This window comes from Phyllostomus hastatus, unplaced genomic scaffold (assembly GCF_019186645.2).
Source record: "Phyllostomus hastatus isolate PE091 unplaced genomic scaffold, TTU_PhHast_1.1 phas_scaffold_55, whole genome shotgun sequence".
Taxonomy (NCBI): Eukaryota; Metazoa; Chordata; class Mammalia; order Chiroptera; family Phyllostomidae; genus Phyllostomus; species Phyllostomus hastatus.
In genome coordinates, this window is record NW_025334035.1 from 13,970,422 (window position 1) to 13,991,951 (window position 21,530).

General features: G+C 54.1%; 1 protein-coding gene across 2 annotated transcripts in view; it reads right to left on the reverse strand.

Moving 5' to 3' along the window:
• The window catches only part of RAI1 (retinoic acid induced 1), a 107,015-nt gene extending 90,850 nt beyond the window's left edge, over positions 1–16,165 (reverse strand). Inside the window, exon 1 of one of the 2 annotated variants that reach the window (XM_045824128.1) lies at positions 15,769–16,165. The gene's annotated coding sequence lies outside the window, so the exon portion shown is untranslated. Of the gene's footprint in view, positions 1–15,700 lie in introns of both variants that reach the window. The other variant, XM_045824129.1, reaches the window with a different exon arrangement.
• Between the last annotated feature and the right edge of the window lie 5,365 nt (positions 16,166–21,530).

Consider the following 21,530-nt stretch of genomic DNA (forward strand, 5'->3'; position numbering starts at 1 on the left):
GAGGTGGACCCAGGCTACCAGCTCTCACAGGACCGCTAGGGCAGGCCAGCCTGGGGTGGGGGCATGGGCCTGAACCCAACCCTAGAGTGTCCAGCCCAGGCCCCAAGAGTAGGGCTTCAGAGGGTGAGGGAGGAAGTCCAACAGAGAGGGGCAGTGGTCTCTATCCCAAAGAGACTGCTGGGAAAACTGAGACCAGGAGGGCCATGTGACTCACACAGGGCCCCCCAACACAGGAGTTAAAATCCAGGTCTCAGCTTGGAAGTGATTCATTTACTCAACACAACAGCAGTAGCAGCCAATACTTGAGGCTATTATAAGTACTTAAAAATTCTCTCACTTAGGGAACCCCTAGCAACTCCAGGAGCCAATGGGTACTTATTATTGTGACTCCATTTACATAGGAGGAAACTGAGGCTTGGAGAGGGGAACTGATTTACCTGAGGTCTCATGGCTGGTGAAAAACCAAGGGGAGGATTTGAAATTGGGCAGCCTGGCTCCTGAAGCTGGGCTCTTAACCACACTGCTACACAATAGGCCTGGGAGGAGTGGCCTGGGAGGGGTGGGACTGTGGCTCCGGGGAAACTCTGCCCTGTGGACTGGACCAGACTGTAGTCTGCACCACCAATCATAGCCTCAAGGGAAGATGAGCTGTAAGCTGAAAACTGGGGTGAAATCATCCAAGGACTGCTCACTGCCAATTCATTTGTTCTTTTCTCCCCAAACACTGGGTGGGCCTTCAAAATGGGTCTGTGGGCAGGATGTGGCAGGAGGACAGTCAGTTTGCCTCCTTGGTCTAACACACAGCACAGTGCCTGGCAATTAATAGCTGCTCAATAAACTCATCCAATGAGTGAGCAAATGAGTACATGAACAAATGCCTCCCTCTACAACCGCGGGGCAGCAGGGACTGCTTTTCCAATTTCATCTCTTCCAGGCTTCCTTCCGCCCAGCCCAGCGGGCGACTCTGTGAGAGCAAAAGGGCTAAGACAGAATGGCAGCTGGAGCCTGAGGCAGGAGCGGTGTGCTCTGTGGCTCCGGGCGTCCCCTGGGGCAATGCCTCGGGCATTCCAAACTCTAGCTTGTTGGCAGCAGATGTCTTGAGGGCCCTAGAAGAGGAGATACAGGCTGTCTGAGTTCCACTCAGAGATGATGGAGCTGGAAGGAAACTTAGATGCCTGAGGAGCCCAGAGAAGGTGGGCAGTGGTCTGGGGCCACACCCGGAATCCCGTCTCCTGACTCAGACAAGTCCCGGCTGAGCCTTCCAGGTGCCTGGGAGCACCCTGCAGCCGGGGACAGGACTCCCTCCCTCCACCAGAGAAGCTCTTCATGTGCTTGCATGCCTGTCTTGGCTTGTGATGAACGTGCATTCCCATACAGGAATGTGTAATGACACAAATAACTTGATTATTTGGTTACTGTCTTTCCCCCTTGGCCACGCCTCCCCAAGGGCAGGGATTATGAACACCCAGATCATAGCTGATTTCAGTCCTGGCACAGCAGGCTGCAAACGTATCTGTCCACCAGATGAAGTATTATTACTATGAACAGTCACAGTGCCAAAGAACAATGAATACTAGTATGGACATTTCTGCCTCCCAAGTCCCTCCAGCACCCTGTGCCCTCACGCAGCTGCCTCAGGGGTTTAGATGGGCCTTGATGCCCCCAAGAGCTGAGCTGGCTGGGGGCTGCAGGCAGGAGAAGGGCTTGGTCCCCCTCTTCCCAACTTGACCCTGAGACAGACCCGCCCCCTCAGTTGCTGGCTGGCCTGCAAAGGTATCTGTCCCAGAGGGGCCCTCAGCAGCCTCATTAAGAAAGTAGTGACAGATGCATTAGCTGCTAAGGTAGGGGGAGGGGGAGCTGAGGGCTGTCACAAGGCTGAAGAAAACCAAATGCTGGCCACTTTCCCACTTTCTGGGCTACTGGGCCCCATCTGGGCGGGGGGCTGCAGCTAGGGAAAGGAGAGAGATGACGTCCCAAGTGCAGAGTCAGTCCCAGAGGTGGGACTGGCTGCTGGCACTCGGGGCCCAAAGCAGGGTCTTCCCATCATTCCTCATCCCTGCTGCCTGCCTTCCGGCTGGACTCCACTGCGTGAGCCTTGGCCAGTCCCTTCCCCATCTGGGCCCTGGCTGTTTTGGTCCTAATGCTCTACACAAGAAGAGCACCAGGGCCTGGGAACCCACCACAATGTCACAGGAGAAGAAACTGAGGCCCAGGGAAGGACTGCCCCAGAGCAGAGTACTAGAGTGAGAGCCGTGCTCTGTATCAGGTTTCTGGCTTGGCCGCTAACAGACTGTATGCCCTCTGGACTGCAGTTTCCCCATCTATGAAATGTGGGCCTGACCCGTCCTGCCCTCTGAGGTCCTCCTAGTCTTTGAGCCACAGAGCAGGGGCCCTCCAGTTCCACTGGAAGAGGGTCAGACATTGTCAGTAATCCTTTGGCCCCCAAAGCCCATCCTTCCTGGAGGCTGAGGCCCAGAGTCACAGGATTCAGGTTTGCCAGGCATCCCATTCTTTTCAGTGCCTAGGGCCAGGGGAGCAGATGCAACCCAGCCAGTGGCCACTGCCTCCATGGGAGGTAAAAGCCCTATGTCATACTCCACACACACAAAGGAACAGGCCTCACACAAAAGGACATACAGACAACACCCAGGCATACACTTAGGCCCCCTGCCCACAAATGCAGATACATACATACACCATACATGGAGAGAAGCAACCCCCCCCACCCACCTAGTGTTACAGATACCACCATACATTGAGCACCCAAGACATGCTCAGACAAACCCAACCCCTCAGCTCAGCCCCTGCCTAAACACAGACAGCCACACACTGGTCCCAGTCACAAATGCAGACCCCCCTGCTCTACACAGATCACACATGCAGGCATACACTCAGCAGTCTGTTAGACTGCTCATACATGTGCCTGGATGAAGCAGCCATGTGAGAACCACCACCCCTTCCATGTACAGAAGCCTGCAAAACAGATGTAGACAAATGCTGCCCACACACAGGCCGGAAGCCCAGGCACACACCTGTCCTGCCACTTGGTTACAGTTCCCCGGGGCAGGCAGCACTCAGCCCGGAAGAGCAAATCCAGATAAAGAAATCATGTTCGGAACATCAATCTCAGCCCAACCTGACTATCTCCTTGCTATAGGTAAAGCAAAATGGGTCTTAAATATTTTATAAATGAATAAACCTGTTCAGAGAATATAATTTACAGGGTGGTTGGCTGCGGGCTCACAACCTCCTTCCGTATCTTCTCATCTCAGAGAGCACACAGTGCTGGTGGCAAGTGATGGCTAGTGGGGGCACGGGGTCCGGTGTCCCAGCAGCCACCCCTCTGCCAAGGACGTTATTTCTGGGCACAGGGGCACTCCGTGATTTTCCACTAAATCCAAATGCTGCTCAGGAACAGGGCCCTGGATTCTCTTATCTCTTCGGCTCCCCCCTGTAAGCCTTGGATGCTTTTTGAAAGCCAACTCATCCCTGGCAACTGTGATTTTCCAAGGCCTGTTTCACACAGGTCTTGGATGTGTTGTAATCGAACTGTTCAGGAATGGGGGAGAAAATCTGAAAGCAGGGACGTGTGGACGTAAGGGCAGCTTGTAGCTGCGCCCAAGGGGCAGGTGAGCAGAGGCTATGCCTGGGGCCAGGCTCGCATGCCCCAAGGAGAGGCCGAGGAGCCCAGGGCAGCAGAAACTGGTTTCTAAGACAGAGAGGGAGAGCAGAAGGTGGGTAACAGGATCAACAAGGGGTCTTTGAGTCTGAGGCTGGGCAAAGGAGACCCCAGATGAGGCTGTCTGAAGCTTGCTGCAGACTTGCCCATCTGGGGCCAATTAGAGCCCCTTGCTACTGGAGTCTAAATATCAACTGGGCCCGTAAGTCTTCAATGTCCCTGCCCAGGCTGGAGGGCCTCCTGGGCCCCAGCAAGCAGCCCCCTCGGCGCAAGCTGCTATCAGAGTTAGTGGCAGTGGGGAAGGGCTCCTGGGGTCCACAGTGGGGAGAAGATAAACAAAACCGAAGTGACTGTGCAGTCTGGCTCATCTCTGAAGCCCTCCCAAGAATGTGGTTCCGGTTCTCTCAAGACTCTCACCGACTCAGGAAAAAGGAGCATGATATTCAACATTAAGTGAGAAAAGGAGATCAAATGGTATTTACAAGAGAAGAGGTGGTGTGCACAAACAAAATTCACCAAACCAACACCGGCACGAACAGTCAAATGTGGCTACCTTTGAAGACTGGGAGTATGAGAGCTGTTTTTCTTTTAACCTGTCATATTTTCCAGGTCTGTAATAAACCTGCCCTCCACTTAAAGTGAGGAAAAGAGCTATTAAAACCACCAAGTGCCTTCAAAACCAAATATACAGCACAACTCCATATTTTATATTTCTTATATTTATCATGTTTATTGAATGTCTACAAAAAAATGTTAACAATGGTTATGTCCTAGGGGTGGAATTAGGGAGTTTTTACTTCTTTTCCTGTATTTTTAGGTTTTTCTAAAATCAACATATTAATAATCTGATAAATTAATTAAAACTGAAATGCTTAGGACTGGGAAATAATTTTTATTGATTGATTTTTAAAGAGAGGAAGGGAGAAAAAGAGAAACATTAATTTGTTATTCCATTCATGTATGCATTCGTTGGTTAATTTAGGAGGAAGCTCTCTAATGAACTGAACAACCCAGCACGGGCAGGAAACTTTCTGATTTGAAGTTTGAATCCCCACCCGTGGCAACTGAAGTCCCTTCTCACTCTCCTGTGCGCGTGCCCCGGACGAGGCTCCAGCAGAGCCAAAGGACAGCTGCTGAACCGGCAAACAACCTCCCTTCCCAGACCCACAGGCGGACATTGAATTCAGCTGCCTGCGTAGTCCAGGTAGGAGTGCATAGAGGCCAGCTGAGTAGGTGTCTCTGAGGAGACTTGGAAAAGGGGACGCTGCAGTGACCTGTAGAGAGCTGATGACACCCCCAGGAGCGGGGTGGGGTGGAGGCAGGGCCGGGTTCCAGCAAAATTCCAGAAGAGGCTGCCCCTGGGCAGGCGGGGTGCCCCAGCTTAGGAGGTAGGAATGTGCCTCCCATCCAGGCAGTCCAATGGCTGGGGACCAGCTGGACAAGGCCTATGCTCGTGCTCCCGCGCTGGAGGGAGGCGGCTGGGACGGAGGGTCCAGTCCCGCTAAGACAGGGGCCCTGGCGGGGCGGAGCGGGGGGGGCGCGGGGGGGGGGGCATCCCCGCCCCTCCTCTCTCCGGCCTCGCGCTGTGTACGCACAACCCAGGGTGCTGCGGGGCTGCAGACTTTGGGGAAGCGTGGCCTGGAGCTGGAGACCGGTCCCCACTGTTTCAGGGACCCCAGGAGCTGTCTCTCCACAGTCCCTGATGTCGGGTGGCAGGCTAGCCAGCACAGAACCGCGTCTCCGAGAACCCAAGCTGCCAGTGGCTCACAGCCCTGAGTTCCGGGAACTATCCAGCTTCGGCGATGGGGTGGAGCCTCGGCAGCGCGGAGCAGGCCGGGACCCAGCGATGCCTGGGCAACGGGAGCGCCCCGCCCCTCCCAGTGCAGTGGGCAGTAGACCCCGGTGGGTCTGGGCGGACCCGAGGGGGTGGGCGGCGCGGTGGGCGCTGCAGCAGGGGACTGGAAGGGAGGGCAGGAAGCTCGGCGTTTGCCCTCTCACTGCTCCCTCCGGAGGCCGGGGAGGGTAGAGGAAATGGCCCTGGAGGCTATCACCGAGCTGCTTGCGTGTCTGGCCGGACAGCTCCCACCTAAGGCTGTCTCCTGAAGCCCCAGCCTTGCCCTGCCCGGGAGAGGCGGGACCGGAATTTGACAGCCTCTCCCTCAAGATGGCTCCGCGCCCTCTCCGAGACAAGGCCCTGTCTTCCCCGCTCGGTCCCTTCCCGACATCCGGTTCCTGGGCCCGGGGCGGAGATGCCAAGGGTCTGCTACTGCACAGCACGAACCCGGTCCCCTCTGCAGGGCTGCCGGCGGAGCCCCAGAGTGCCCACTGCTCTGGGCAACCGTCCCTGCCCTCCCAGGAGACCCAGCTCGGCTGGCAGCTGCCCGGGTAGACCCTGACACCCTCTTACCCGTGACCTCCCAGCAACGAGGGGGCACAGGGGTAGGAGGGAGCTCCTATGGGTGCTCCAGGTGACTGTCTTCCCTGACCAGGTTCAGTGGGCAGACAAGCCCAGATCTGTCAGGGGGTGGAGTGGCACGCAGCTGGGGTTCAGCCAGGCTGGGACTCCTGGTGCCTGTCCACACCAGGTGGCACTCCTCACTGCCTGGCTGCCTGGCCTGGGCTGCTCTAACACACAGAGTCATGGCCTGGCCACCTTCCTCCACCCCTCCCCACTACCACTGGCCTGGCTTCCCTTCTGAGCTGCAGACCTGCAGCTACACAAAGCCCTGTTTGTTTGCTTTCTCTGCTGTTCCCCCTGGATCTGATGTCTTTCTCTGCTACCTGTGGGCCTGGCTTCCTCTTCAAGCTGCCTTCCCAGCCGGCTGAAGGGGAGGAAGCAGCCATTCCAGTAAACCCTGACTCACAGCCACCCCAGAGTTCCACAGGTCCTCAAATCCCACCTCCGTAGTTCGAGGGGCACCCACCCAGCCAGGGTAGCCTGACTGCAATGGCCCTGTAGCCCCCTGACTGCTTCTCCGGGTATGTAGGGTGTCACCTGGGTGGAGCAGCAGAGATGCCTCAGCCAGGGGCCTAGGCAGGGGGAGGGGAGCCAGAGAAGCCCGGCCAACCTCCCTGTCCTTTTGTGAGCAAGGCTGTTTTGTTTGCCCATCAGGAAGGTGGCCCCTGATTTCCCAGCAACCCGCTGGCTGCTGGGAGATAAGAAAATAAATGGGACCAGGAGGGCTGAATTGGAGGATGCCAAGAGACGTCCTTGTCTCATGGCCCTTGCCCACCCCTCACTCTTTTAGGGTTTTTTTAGGTATCTCAGGCTCTTGGATGAGGGCTTACAGGCTGCAGGGGGGACCTCCACTTGGTGGGTGCCCTGTCAGTGCCCACCCTAGGGAGCTCTGCAGTGTCTGGGGGAGTCCTATCAGGCAGAGGTGAAACAGGGCTTTCACAGGCACAGAAAAATAAACACCCGCATTCCACACCACCTTCTCTACCTTTCTCTCCTTTCAAATAAGGAAACCCAACACTGCTACTGCACAAAGACACCACAATCTCACTGGCTCTACCCAGGGTGCTTTTAGGGCACCCTGCCACTTGGGTGGCCAGGGGCAGGATGGCCTCCCTGGACCTCCCTCTTCCCCTTCCATGCAGAGTTTAACCCTTACACAGTAATTCTAGGATAAAGGAATGGCTATGCCCACTTGAAAGATGACAGGATGCTCCAAGAAAGAAAGCTGCAGAACTAAAACAACCTCAGTTAGAATTCAAGCTCACTTTTGTCTGACTCCAAGCCCTAGAAACTTATAGTTGGTGATTATCTGCCAAATGGCTCAGTGACCAGCAGGCAGGGCTTGGCTTTGGTGCCCAACCGATGTGGTCTCCAATCTGGGCTCTGCCACTTGGTTGCTATGTGACCTCAAGCAGGTCACCGAACCTCTCTGAGCTTCAGTTTTCTTGACAATCTCTATAGGGCCGTTAATAAGGCTTAGAGAGAACCACCCGATGCCCAATACAACAATAGACATTCATTAAATGATGGCCTTTTTCCACAATCCCTCTCAGCATCCAAAGAAACAGGCATTCATTCACTTAATACTAGGCCCAGGCCTCTCCCACCTCTGCTTCCACCATCTGGTCCTGCCACCAGGCAGCCCCCAGTCACCATCTCTGGCCCTCTGGGATGCTCAGGCTAGGCCAAGAGCTGCCAGGCTGAGCTCCACAGGTTGCTGTCCTGCCCAGGAGACCAGAGCTTCTAAGTTTAATTAGCCAGGGAGGGGCCCCAGGGGACAATATCACCTCCATCCACATCCTGCTGGACTCAAGAAGAGAGAACCACTCAATTAAGTCTGATTTGGCAAAATGTCTGCTTTTTGTGCTATTTCAGGCCATATGGGATTTTCTGTGCTTGTCTGAAAGGTGTCCTAAACACTGATCCTTTGATCTCCCCCACTCCTACCTGTTCGAGATGAAAATTTTGTTCTTTCCCCCCCTTCTCTCCTTTCTGCTTCTCTGCGTAACCTAGCAGAGAGACGTAGATGAAAGGAAGGGCAGAGGCTGGGCCCGCAGAGGAAGGAGGCACTCCCACTGCTCACACTTGCGCAGGTCCCACTGCTCAGTCCCCCAGAGCTCAGGATGCTAGGAGCTGTAGTTCCCTCCCACCAGGCAAAGGTGGCCATTTCTCTGGCTTGTGTCCCCTCCTCACCTCTGGAAGCCCCTGGGGCTGGGTCAATTTCTGTTGCCTCTTCAGACACACACCAAATGTCTGCCCTTCCCACTATACACTTTTGGACTTTCTGCCTCTGAGCTTTGCTTGGGCTGCGACTCCTGCCTGGAAAGACCTCCTGAAAGGTGCCCACTCTGCGGAGTAGACAGCTTCTTCCCTCACTCTGCACTTCCCCGTCTTAGCTTGCAAGATCATTATATATAATTACAATAAATCCACACAAGTGCAAATTCTCTAATGTCTGCTCGCTAATGGACTGTAAGCTCCACAAGGGCAGGGGTGGCACCCACTTGGTCACTACTGTTTCTCCAGGGTGGGGCTTCCATTCACTTATGGACATCTTGGCCCTGTGGACATCTTGGGCCACTTTGCCACGAAGGCTGTTCTTGTGCATCAAAAGGTGTTTGGTGGCACCCCTGGCTTCTACCCATCAGGTGCCAGCACCTCCCTTGCGGAGACAACCAAAATGTCTCCAGAAAAGGTCTGCCTGTTGCCTGAGGGTTCTGCCCACCGAGGACATTCAGATTGTGAGAACCACTCCTCTTGGACCCTTGCTCTGTGGCCTAGCACAGTGCCCTCTTCCCCCAAGAAATGAATGCATGGCTCTTCCCCTTATTTTACCTCTTAACCCCTTACTATAATCATTATACATTTCATTGTCTCATCAGGCCAGAAACTTCCAGAAGACAGGCTCATGTGACCGCTATATATCAATGCTGAACGTCCATAAATATTTGCGGAAGGAATAACAACTAAAGAGCATCAGAAAGCACAGTATTAACATCCAGTGTGGTTCCCCTTTCCCTACCACACATTGGATCACTGTGTGACTTTGCTACAGGAGCTGAACTTCTCTGGGCCTTGGTCTTTCTTTCCCATTCATTGTGATAATTCTTTGTCCTATAGTGTCAGTGAAAGGTTACAACTTCCCATCTCTAAGAAGCTGTAGCTCCCAAGAAGAAATCTTTCAGGTGATTTTTAATTTACATTTATGTTTTCAGAGAATTATTATTACTAATAAGCAATATTTATTAAGCTCTTTGCTATGTGTCACATATAGTTAAGTGGCATTAGAGGCACCAGCTCATTTAATACTCCTAAAACGAAAACCAGGAGGTAAGTGTTATTAGTTTTACTGTTTGATGAATGAGGAAATAGATGCTCGGAGAGCTGCAGGTGCCTGTCGCCTAAGGACGTCCAGATATGGTTTGGTGGCCTCCGGCAACTGAGGGTATCAATCAGAAAACACTTTCAGCCCTGGCTGGCATAGCTCAGTGGATTGAGCGCCAGCTTTCAAACCAAAAGGTTGTGGGTTCCATTCCAGGTTGGGGGACAGGCCTGGGTTGTGGGCCAGGTCCCCAGCTGGGGGCACGTGAGAGGCAGCCATCTGATGCTTCTCTCCCTCTCTTTCTCCCTGCCTTCCCCTTTCTCTAAAAATCAAATAAAATCTAACAACAAAAAAGGAAACACTTTCATCTTCAATATTTGATATTGAAATTCTTCCTAAAGTCTGTGAAGCCCACGTGGTGTCAGGCAGAATTAGGCCTCTTTGGGTGACGAGGCCCTGGCAGGGCCTCCACACCGCCAGCCTTACCCTCTCCACGGCCTCTGCTACAGGGAGCTGTGCAAAGGCCCAGGAGGCCAGAGGTGGAGGAGTGCTGGGTCCAGCTAGAGCCAGGTGCTTGGTGTGGAGTGCTGCCACTCCCTGCCCAGGTACCACCCCTCTCAGAGAAGTCCCGGCTGGGACCAACCTCCCTCAGCATCAAGCTGGTCTGGGAGATTCTCCAGGGCAGGAAAACAAGTAGGAAGAGGAGGAAGCATTCTCTAGCACTTTCCATATCAGGCCCTGTTTTAAACATTTTATCTGCATTAACTCACTAACCTTCCCAATAACCCAGTGAGGCAGGTGCTCCCATTCCCCCCATCTGACATATGAGGAGACTGAGTAAAGGAAATAACTTGCCCAAGTTAGTAAGAAGCGAAGTTGGGATCTGAGCTCAGGCAGCTGAACTCCAAAACATGGTGCTTATCCACCATGTGGCAGAAATGTTCCATGTTAGTGGCTGTGCCCCAGCACCCTGGGGCAATGTGAGCTATGAGTGCGCGAATGAATAAGTGAGTGAACGAATGACTCAGTTTGTAGTTACACTGCCTCTTCACTGCCTCGGAAAGCACAAGTTGCTGGATGCTTTCTCAGGGTTCCCCTGCATTGCTGGGGCAAAGCCCCCTTTGGAAATAAACTCTGACCAGAAAACTCTAATTCTCACCTGCTCTACCATCCAACAGACACGGCCTGATCTGTCAGTCTCCTGGCCTCCTGACTGGGAAAGAAACTTTGTTTCAGCCAGTGTTATCTCACTGATAGTTGACTAGGTAGCTGCAACCTGGTGTGAAGGGGAGTGGAAGAATAGCAATCTCTTTTTCCTCATGTGAAGTCTTTTAGCCATCCTGTGCACTAAAAAGTTGCAAGTTCAATCCCTGGTCAGGGCACATACAGGAGGCAATCGATCAATGTTTCTCTCTCTCTTTCCCTTCCTCTCTTTCTGAAATCAATAAACATATTCTCAAGTGAAGATTTAAAAAAAAGTTAACAGCCACATGTGCTGCCTGTAACTAGGAGGGGCTGATGATTATGCCCATTTTAAAGGGTCGTGGAGCTTCAGAGCAGGCAGAAGGACCTGGGGCTGAACTAAGGCTGGTCTGACCTGCATGTCTGTGTTTGTGGCCCAGAGCTCAGGGCCTCCGGAGGAAACCGATGCTCAGAGAGGGAAGTGACTTGCCTGAAGCAACAGTTGGAACTAAACCTCTTCCTGATTCCAAATCTAGTGCTTCCCCCACCATGCTGCACCGTGGACAGGCCCGTATCCAAGGAGGGAGCTCTGCTCAAGTCTTCACGTTCTCCAGGGAGACCCCCCCACCTGGAGCCTGTCCACACTGAGCTAGCCCCCTGCCCCTGTTCTGTCAGTCGTCTCTACTGGGTCCCCTCCTTTCTCAGCCCAAGCAGTTGACCAGAGGAGAGGGAAGATGCCACTCAAACCAGGCTTTCTACCCCACAACTCCTAACCAACTCCTAACCAGTGGCACCCCCTACACATACACCCTGGGCCCTGCCACACCTGTTCCCCCTTCACAGGGCTCACTCCTGCCCCTCCCCAGCATCCTGGGTTCCTTCTCTTCTGAGCACAATCGCTTTGTGCAGAAAATAGATGGTGACTGTCCATTTCTCCCACAGATGGGGTGGGGCTGCAAGGCCAGAACACAGCACGCTCATCTCCAGGGCCACGGTGCACACAGGGCTGAGGGGAGAACCCAGTGAAGGCACATCTGCTGAATGAAGGGACAGCAGACAAATGAACAAATGTCCAGTGTTGTGGGAACCCACAGCATTTCTGGGTCTCTTTCCTGACGCTAAGCACACCATCCGGCAACAGGAACATCTCCCGCACTCTTTCTCATGTGTCTCCCCCTACCCCATCTCTGTCTCTCTCTGTCTCCCCTTCCCCTCAACCCCTCCTTCTTCTTCTCCTACCCCATCTCCCTCTCACAGAGAAGCAGGAGACAAGGTGTCTGTTTCAGCCTTGGGAGGCAAGGAGGAAGGTGAAGAGCATCTTAGGTGGAAGGAACAGGCCCGGCAAATGCACAGAGGCAGGATGTGTTGTGCATGCTGTGCCTGGGGCAGGAGGGCTGTGCTGGAGGAGGGAGCAGGGCAGATGGCGGCAGAGCAGGTGTAGGAGGCCAGAAAGAGCCCTTGTAGCCTGGGAGGGACAACAGACTGGACTTTTATCCACAATGCTGCCAGGCAGCACAAGCCCCTGGCAGTACCTGATGTGGTTGAGAAAGATCAGTCTGGTAGTGTGGCCCATGCTGGGAAGGGGCAGTGTGGAGGCAGGGAGGCCAGCAAGGAGACCCCAGCCAGAGCCCAGCCTCTTCAGCAAGCGGTCCTTCTGAGTCAGCCTTACCCCTTTTGGCTGTGGTAGAGGCCACGTTCCTTTCAGCCTCCAAAGACATGCTGCATGTTCCCTCTGCCAGGAATGCCCCTCTCCTTCTTACCCACCTGTGTTGGAAGTTCTTGCTCCAAGTCCTGTCTTCTATGAAGCCCCCACCTCCACAAGGCCCCAACTCTGGCCAAGACTGAGCACACTTGCTCCTGAATCCCAAAGCTCAGGTTGTCTGTCCCACCTGCCTCAGAACTGAATCACGCACCACCTTCCTCTGCTCTCCGGTGCTCGGGCAAGTCTCGCTGAAGATGCTGCCCTCCACTAACCCCCCTCTTCCCCACTAACAGCTGCATGGTGCTTTCACAAGGGCCTGCTCCCAGCATCAGCCCCGGCACGAGCTCCCGTGACAGTGCTGGTGCCTCGGGTGGTGTCCGGGTCTCACTCACCCACTGGGCTGTGCTCCCTTGGAGGCAGCTGCGTTAAGCAAAGGACTTCAAAAAGAATGGGTCCCTGGAAAATATCTGTTCCTTTGGGGCCTGCCAACCCAGGTCCCTCTCCCACAGAAACACTGCTCGGTGCACACAGCTTCCCCTCCCCCCTCCCCACACAGCCACGCAGGAGAAGGGGGCGGGACGTCCATGCCATAGCCGCAGGCAGCTATTAAAAGCCACGAGGTACATACATAGGCTGCCATGGAAATAGAATAATAATAATAATGATGGTGGCGGTGGCAACTGGCACTTACAGGGAAAAGCACTGTTCCTTACGTGTTTATACAAATTAACTGATTAAATCTTCACTGCAGTCCTGTCGGGCCAGGACAGTTATTATTCCCATTGTACAGACAGGGACACTGAAGCATAGGGTGTTTGTCCCTGACTCTACAGGGACAAGCGGAAAGGCAAAAGGGAGGTGCACAGTAAGAATCTGAGGTGTGTTATCACTTGAAGGAAAGAAAGCGAGGTGTTGGGGTGCATGATGGTTGCACCGTGTGCAGCGAGACATCCAGAAGGACGTGCTCCTCTGTGACCTGGGTCCTTGGGAGGAGGCTGGGGTGTGGATGGCACTTTTACTCTCTATACTTTTTTTTTGCATTTTTCACAATGAGAAGAAAAATCCACGTGTTACTTGAGTAATAAAGAGAGAACTTGGAGGGTAGAGGGTAGTAAAAGGTAAAGAGGGTCAAATAGATGGTGATAGAAGAAGTTTAACTCAGACTTTGGGTGGCAGGCACGCAATGCAATATACAGACCATACATCATGGAAACGTGCACTTGAAACCTGTGATCCTGTTAACCAATGTCACCCCAATGGAATCAATAATTTAAAAAAAGAGAGAACTTGTTAGGGCCTCTTAATGTTTGCTGAATGAATAGAAGCCAGATTCATTTTCTAGCTTGTTTTTTTCAAACTCTGGTTATGACCCATTAGTGGACTGCAAAATCAATTTAGTGAGTTACAACCAGCAATTAAAAAAAAATCAGATAGATTAAAATAGAAAGTACCAGATCAACAGAGGAAGGAAAAGATAGTTATTTCACTAAACCTTCATTTCAGTTATGTACAATGGGGGTGAACAAAACTGCAACCTAAAATGTATTTCTTACCACAGGTCACTAGCAGTAATTTGAAAGTCACTGGTGTAGACGTCTTAGTCTAAAGAGGAATACGACAAGGGCCTGGCCTGCAAGGGCCTCTGGGTCCAGTGGGGGAGGTGGAGGGCTCTGCAGGGGCCGTTTCCTCTGTTTAGGGAGTCAGAGGGGCGCCTGGCTGTCGGGAAAGGTTCAGTGGGGCTCACTCTAGATGCAGCTTCTGGGGCCTGGATCAGCCCCTGGTGTACTTTCTTTCCCTCCAAGGCTTTTGCTTTGGACAGCCTTTGCCAGAATTTTGGGGTTGAGCCTCCCCCAGACCAGAACGCCTGCCCACTCCACTGTGTCACCTAAAAGGCCACTTCTGCTTGCCTAAGGAGCTCTCCCTGGATGCTCCTGGGGCGCATTCCCCCACCTGTTGTCAGCTAGAAGACTCCTTTCCAGCTTCCACAGGAAGAGGACCAGGGAAGCCTCTGGAAACGCAACCAGGTGGTCAGTCGGTCAGTCGGCAGAGGCCCCACCACCCCAGGGGGAGCCTGACCGGTACAGAGTCAATGCAGATGCACAATGGGGGGACGGGGGAGACAAGAAGAGACCCCAGCCTGGGGTGCCCGGGGAACTGGCGCCTCCACATCAGAGCTTGCCTAACCCACCTTCCTCCCCTCCCAGGGAAGCAAACTAAAAAGATAAAATAAAAAGAAGTAATTCCCCTGCTCTGACGTCAGCGTGAGGTCTTAACAGCCCAGCAGAGGCAAGAGACTGGATTGCAACCAGATGTAACGCTCTTGAATCCTCAACACACCGCTGCGTTAGAAAAGAAATAAGGCGGGGGTACACTCTGGGTGGGGGGGAACCCTGCGGTCTCGCGTGGGCCCTTGAATCAGAGCCTGCTGAAACCTCGGGAAAGGAGATTTGGGAGAGAATATTGAGAGCTGGGAAGCTCAGGGCCCGGCTCCGCCATTCAGGCGCGCTGCCTCCCTTCCCCCAAGCCCCCAACAGCGCATTGTTACACAGGGTCTATCCATTCAGAGCTGAAAACCCAGAGCTCCCCCTACCCAGGGCTCCCAAGGCTCCAAGTGTCACCCTCGTCTCCTGCCACTCCCTTGCCCCCGCCGCGCTCAGCGGTGCCGCCTGACTCCCGGCTCCCACGTCGGTCTCCTGCTTCCAAGGCGCTGGAGGCCATCGGCCTGGCCGGCGCGTTGCTGTCTGGGGACATGGGGCTTGCGTGTCCAGTGCCCGGGACCGTAATGCCACCCTCCGAAGGGCTAGCGCGCCCGGGGCCTGGCCGTGTCGGAGCTCCCAGGGCCACTGGGGCAGCTTCCTGCAGGGTCGCGAGGCCTACGCACAGGCCCCGGCGCCTTTGCCTGGGTTGGGGCACCTCGTTGAACCCCTTAAACTCCATCTCCCCACACAGGCCCTACCCGCCCCTCGAGTCCCTGGCTCCCAAGCTGTGGCCCATACCCAGTCCCAAGCCCCACAAGGAGACGTCGGCTTCCTGCCCCCACCCCCTGGACGCACTCACAAAGTTCCTCTCCCGGCGCTGGGCGAATGCCCCCCATTTCCCCACCCCACTCTCAGAAACACTTCACGCCCCCGAGCGCGCAGAGCTTCCGGCCACACTCGATCCACGGTTCTAGCGCCCTTACGCCACGGACGGACCCCAGCTGGCCGCACAAACGTTCCTGAAGACCCTTATCCGCGGCGCAGGGCGCCCCCACCCTGCAGCTCCCCAGACGGCCAGCCGGTGACCTCGCGCACACCCCCCACCCTACGCCACACAAAGCAATGACCCCGCGGACCCCTACGTGCCGGTTCAACGCACTTCTATTCTTCACCGGGCCTCGGATCCCGACGCCTCGCGCCCCTCGCGCCCCGGCGCTCGGTGCTCACCTCGGCGCCCCCGCTCACTCGGGGGCCCTGGGTCTGGCACGACGACTTGGCGGCCCCGAGGCCCGGTAGGCCATTGGGGGTCAGGGCGCGTCGGCCCGGCCGGTCCCGGGCCAGACAGGAAGGAGGGTGGGCCGTGGCGCCCCCTCCTTGCGCCGGCGCTCGGGCCGCGGTCAGGGCGGCCTGCTTGTTCCGTTCGCCTCTCACCCTCACCGCCGCCTCGCTCTCCAATTCGCCTCTCCCAGCCCAGCCGCGGGCGGGGGCGGCACCCGGGGGCCCTGGGATCCGGCGGCGCTGGGACCCGGCCCTGGCCTCGCACCCAGACGGGCCTGTCTGGTGGCCGCGGGGAAATGCTATCCCTTGTGCACAGGAAGAGCAAGCCGGCGGTCGACGCGTGGGGGGAGAAGGAGAGCTAGAGGGGGAGGAAAAAAGTTCCCGGGCGGCCTGGCTGCGCTCGCTCGCGGCCCCGGGCGCCAGAGGGGCCGTGCACGCCCCGACAGCACCCCCTGGCGGTCCGCATGCCCCACTGCGTGTCCGCCCGCCCGCCCGTGCGCCTTGCGGGAGGGAGGTTTGGTTGTGGGGTCCCAGTGGAACCCTCAGACTCTCAAGCTCCGCCTCGGGGTTGGAACGCCGCGGGACGAGGTTAGGGTGATGGCTGGAAGATCGGGCAGAGGATTTGGGCCGATGTCCTGCTCTCAGGTGCTTCCAGTCTCTGGCCTGGTGTCCAGGCCAGGTTCCCACTACTGCCCCATCATTACCCCTCCCTGGGACCTTCCTTTGAAAGATTTTTGACTTCTGAATTTAATGCGCTGGATATAAATGTCTTCACTTTCTGAGCACCTGGTACCTTGCTTGGCTTTGAGGAATCCACAGAGGTAAGTGGTCCCTGCAGTTATGGAGCTGGTGTTCTGGTGGCAAGAGACAGACAGCAAACAAATGCTTACATATTAAGAGAAGATAATTGTAGGGAATGATAAGTGCTAGGAAGAAATTGGCAGGTGAAGTGACAGAGGGGAGCACCTTAACTGGGAGTGTGAGGAGGAGGCCTATCTGGGCAGAGAGCTGCACAGGAACCTGTCCCTGGCAGAGTGACAGGAAGAGCATCTTTGGCAGAGGGGAGAGCAAGTGCAAAGGCCCCAGTACGGGACAGAGCTTGGTGGGTGAGGAGCAAGGGGACAAGCCACAGGCTCCCCAAAGGCAGCACTCTAACACAGGCCTGGGGTCTCTGGGGCTGCAGAGGGCTTGGGAGGGCGGGATTTACATGTGACTCTAGTCTGTGGGGAAGGAAGCCGCTGGCAGATGATTTTAAGTAGAGGAATGTCGAATGAATGAAAGAATGAATGAAACTATTAACTTACAGACTTCCTGACAGCTGCTGCTCCAAGTCTTCCATTCACCACAGCTCAGGCTGAAAGCCAGCAGCCAGCCGCTCGGGAAGACTCCCACCCCCACCCCCACCCCAACTCATGAGTCTTATGGGGATGGTCAAGGCATTGGAGCTCCCTGGTGGCTTGGGGACTAGTGAGTTCCTGTATCAAACCTGTTTCCACATCTGTCAAATAAGGCACTGAGGTTGCCAGGAAAAGTGCCCTTCTATCTTGGTAGGTCCCAGATGACAGTACGCTTTCTCTATATCTCATTTGAGTCTGTAGCCCCTTGGTGTGCAGGCTGGTCATAGTTCGCTCACGAGGAAATTGAAGTGCAGAGTGGTAAAGTCACCTGTGTGGTTCTCAGGCTGGAGAATCAGAGCCAAGACTTGTACCCAGAGCCCCTCCCACTAAGCGCTTGGGGAACGGTAAGAGCAAGACAGAAGCTGGATCGAGATGGGAACTAGGTTGTTGTAATCTAATTTTAAACACTGGCTCTAGAAGAGACAGTCTTGGTTTCTAAAGCTGGCTCCTCTGTGGCCAGGTGGGTGGCTTTGGGCAAACCATGTGACTTGCTGAGTGTCCATTTCTCCATCTGTAAAATGGGAGTGATAGTAGGTCCTACTCACCTGGGGCTGCTGAGAGGATTAAGTGAGGTAGGGACTGGAAGCCTTTAGCCCAGAGCCTGGCATGCAGTGAATGCTGTTAGCATTTGAGCTCAAATGCTAGATGTGTGTGGATGGTCCCCTTCATCAGTCCAGAGGCTTCCTTGTACCTCACATGGTCCAGCCCCCTGCCCTTCCTGCCTTAGCCTGCTCCTGGGGAGAACCTAGGGAAAGACCAGGAACCAGGAACATCAGTGGGCAGCAAGAAGAGGAGGCCCCTTGGGGGAAGGAGAAGGTGTGGGATCCAAATGCTAGCTGCTGCCATTTCTGAGCACCTACTGTGTGCCAGATGACTTCCATGTGCAGTAGTTTCCTAGGGTTGCTGTGACAATTGACCACAAGTATAGTGGCTTAAATCAACACGTTTATGCTCTACAGTCTGGAGGGCAGAAGTTTGAGATTGGCTTCACTGGGCTAAGGTCCAGGCATTGGTAGGGCTGGCTCCTTCTGGAGGCTCCAGGGGAGAATCTGTCCTTGACTTTTCCAGCTTCTGGGAACCACCTGTATTTCATGGCTCATGATCGCTTGACCTCCAGAAGCTGGAGAAGTCAAGGAAATAATTGCTTCTGTTGTCACATGTCCTCCTTCCTCTGACCATCTTGCTTCCCCTTGACAAGGACCCTTGTGATTACATGAGGGCTACCTGGATAATCCAGGACAATCTCCCCACCTCAAGACCCTTAATTTAATCACATTGGCAAGGCACCCCCCCCCCCCTTTCTCTTGCCATGTAAGGAACTATTCATAGTTCCCAGGGATTAGGACCTGGATATTTTTGTGAGCCATTGTTAAGCCTTACTCTCCATGCATTCTATGAATGCTTTCTCATTACAACTCATTTTACAGACAAGAAAATACAGGCTCAGAGAGGCGAAGTCACTTATACAAGGTCACACAGCAGGTAAGTTTGTTCACCTATTCTATGCATATTATTGAGTGCGCACTGTGGGTCAGACATCAGGTTAGGCTCTGGGTTGCTATGTGAAAGTTACCTATGAAAAGCAAGCTGTGAGGCACAGGCAGTAAATGTAATGAGTCCTGTGGTCCTGTGGAAGAATATACGGAAGGCTTCCTGGAGGAGGTGGCCTGGGAGCTGAGATCTGAAGAATGATTTTCCACTAACTAAAACAGGTGAACTTGTGAGCAAGAGTCACTTACTTGTGGGGTTATCCATCCTGAGACTTCTCTGAGTGGTGCTTGCTGGCAGGGTGTGGGGCTTCTCGGGGATGAACTGGGAATGATCAGAGGTCACTGCCAGCATCACCAGCATCCAGGAGAGTCTGCTGAGAACTGTTTGTCACCCTGAGCCAGATTCAGGTAAGAGGGTGAAGAGGGAGTGGGCTCACTGTGCAACACAGACATCTGGTAGAGACAGTGTTGGTACAAAGGTCTCAAACTTGCAGCTTGAAGGTGGAATCCAGGCCAGGATGCTGGGCTTGAAAGAGCAAATAATGTGTTTGAAAATTTTGGAGTTGAAATACCTTTAAAGACTCTAAATTCTTCGGCCCTACCACTGTGACCTATTGTTCCACACACACATTTAAATCACCCAACTGATCATCAAAGGCATTTGAGTTTGAGATATTCCCCCCTTTCCTTCCTGGGGTTCTAAAGGCCCAGTTTTGCATCTGAATGGCCTTGGGCTTGAACTCCCCATAGGTTTTCTCATAGGCCAAAAAGAGACAATGACTCCTGCCTAGGGGGTGAGAGAGACCCCTGTGAGCTGGAAGACAGGGAAAGGGGAGGGATCTATCTCAAGAGAGAGTCCTGAGCCCTGAGGGAAAAGCTTATTACTGGCTCACTCAATACGGGGCAAGGGAGCACCCCACCAAGCCATCCACCTCATTAGGGAGACATCCCCTCATTCAGTGCCCGGAACAGAGGCACAGGAGAGGACGTACTTAGAGCAGGGAGGTGTGGAGCAGGATTCAGGTGGGTCCTGGTGCCCAGCCTGGGCTCACCCAGGCTGCCATCCTGCTCCTTGAGGGTGAAAGACCACTGTGGCACCAGTGTTCCACACAGTGCATTCTCCTGAGCCCAGGCAGAGTGTGGGGTGGGCAGCAGGCCCCCATTAGTGGGTACGTGGCCAGCGTTTACTAAATATTTTTTACATGCTAGGCCCTGTGCATTTGGGCCTCTTATCTCCATTTTGCAGAGGAGACGGGAGAACAGGTTTAGTCAGTGCCCAGAGGAGTGAGGTGGAAAAGCAGAGGGACTGATCTCCCCAGCTCTGCCCCGTACCAGCAACATGACCTCGGGCAGTTCTGAGCCCACGCTGAGCCTCTCACTTCTGCAGGGAGAATCGAGGTGGCCCACCTCATGGGCTTGATGCAAGGTGTTAAGACCCTACCGTGCCGCAGAGCACTGTGTGGCTGTTGCAGCTTCCCTCTCCCAGCTCTCTGAATTGGCAGGTGCTGCTCCACTACCCCTACCCGAAGGCAAACGTGAGTGAGCCATTTCTTGCCATGCTCTAACCAGTGATTAGAGGCCGGCTGCAGGGAGGCAGGCCAGGGAAAGAGGTGGGGTTGCCCATTTCAGAGGGGAGCAGTGATGGGTGGGGCAGAGCAGCGAGAGACCCCTGGGCTTCCTGCAAAGAGAAGGTGACAGCCCTGCTTAGCTCCAGGGGAGTCTGAGTGCCATAGACTCCGGGCTTCTTTCCAGTGCCGGGGCTCCCGGACCAGTGGGCCCAGGCCAGACAGACATCACCACTGGGATGCTCCCAGTGGTGCACTCATGCACCCATTCATTCAGTCACTACACATTAGCTGAGCCGGGCCCTGTTCTAGACTTCACCTCAGCAATGAGATGATGTGGGCTCCACCCACACCGCACCCAGGGGTCTGGTGAGCCAGACAGACATTGGACCCATTCTGGAGATCTCATTATCCCAAGAAAAAGACTGCTTGACTACAAATCCTCTTGCAACTGGGAACCAACATTTTTTAGTAATTGCAGAAAAGAAGTTAAATTGTAATTATATTTAAAAACTAAAACTAAAACTATGAAAATACTTATATTTTCTCTTCTATTCAACAAAATTTAGGTTAATATGTCAACTCTTAGATTGATGTTCTGATACTTAGAATCCAAAAAACTTAATTTCATGAGGCATGGTTTTCCCACAAAATTGCTTGATGGTCTTTGTGAGGTCCTTCCAGGCAGTAACTGCCCAGAAGCTCCATCACAACCCCCTGTGACCTCCAGGCCACTGAGTTCTGTGACATTCAAATCACTTTCTAGTAAGCACTATGTCATCATTTTTCACATCGGGAGTCTTTATTGTTTAGAGAAGGCTGACCCAGCCAGATAGAGGTTTGATTTGTCAGCCCCTGTGCTGGACCTCAGGATTTCTCCAGTGTCGCTCTCATCAGCTTCATGAAATTCTACAACTTTGGCAAGGTTTGAAGATTTCCTTTGCTGTCAACTTGCACACCTGGACCTGACAGCACAGATGCTGAAGGCAGGGGCGCAGAAAGATGCTGGTGCTAGCAGGGTGTGGTGTTTGCGCGGGGACTGTTTGTAAGTGGCCAGAACAGAAGCACATACTGTTGTGTTTTAACAGCATTTACTTCCAATGCAGAAAACAAATGGCCAGCTGCCAGGGCCCCCACATCAAGACTAGCCAGGTCAGCACAGGACTGATTGCTTCTGGAGCTACTTTAGAGAGAAAGAAAATTCCATCTTGTTTCAGCCATTGTGACTCTCTGACATAGAACCTTTGTCCTACCTAATT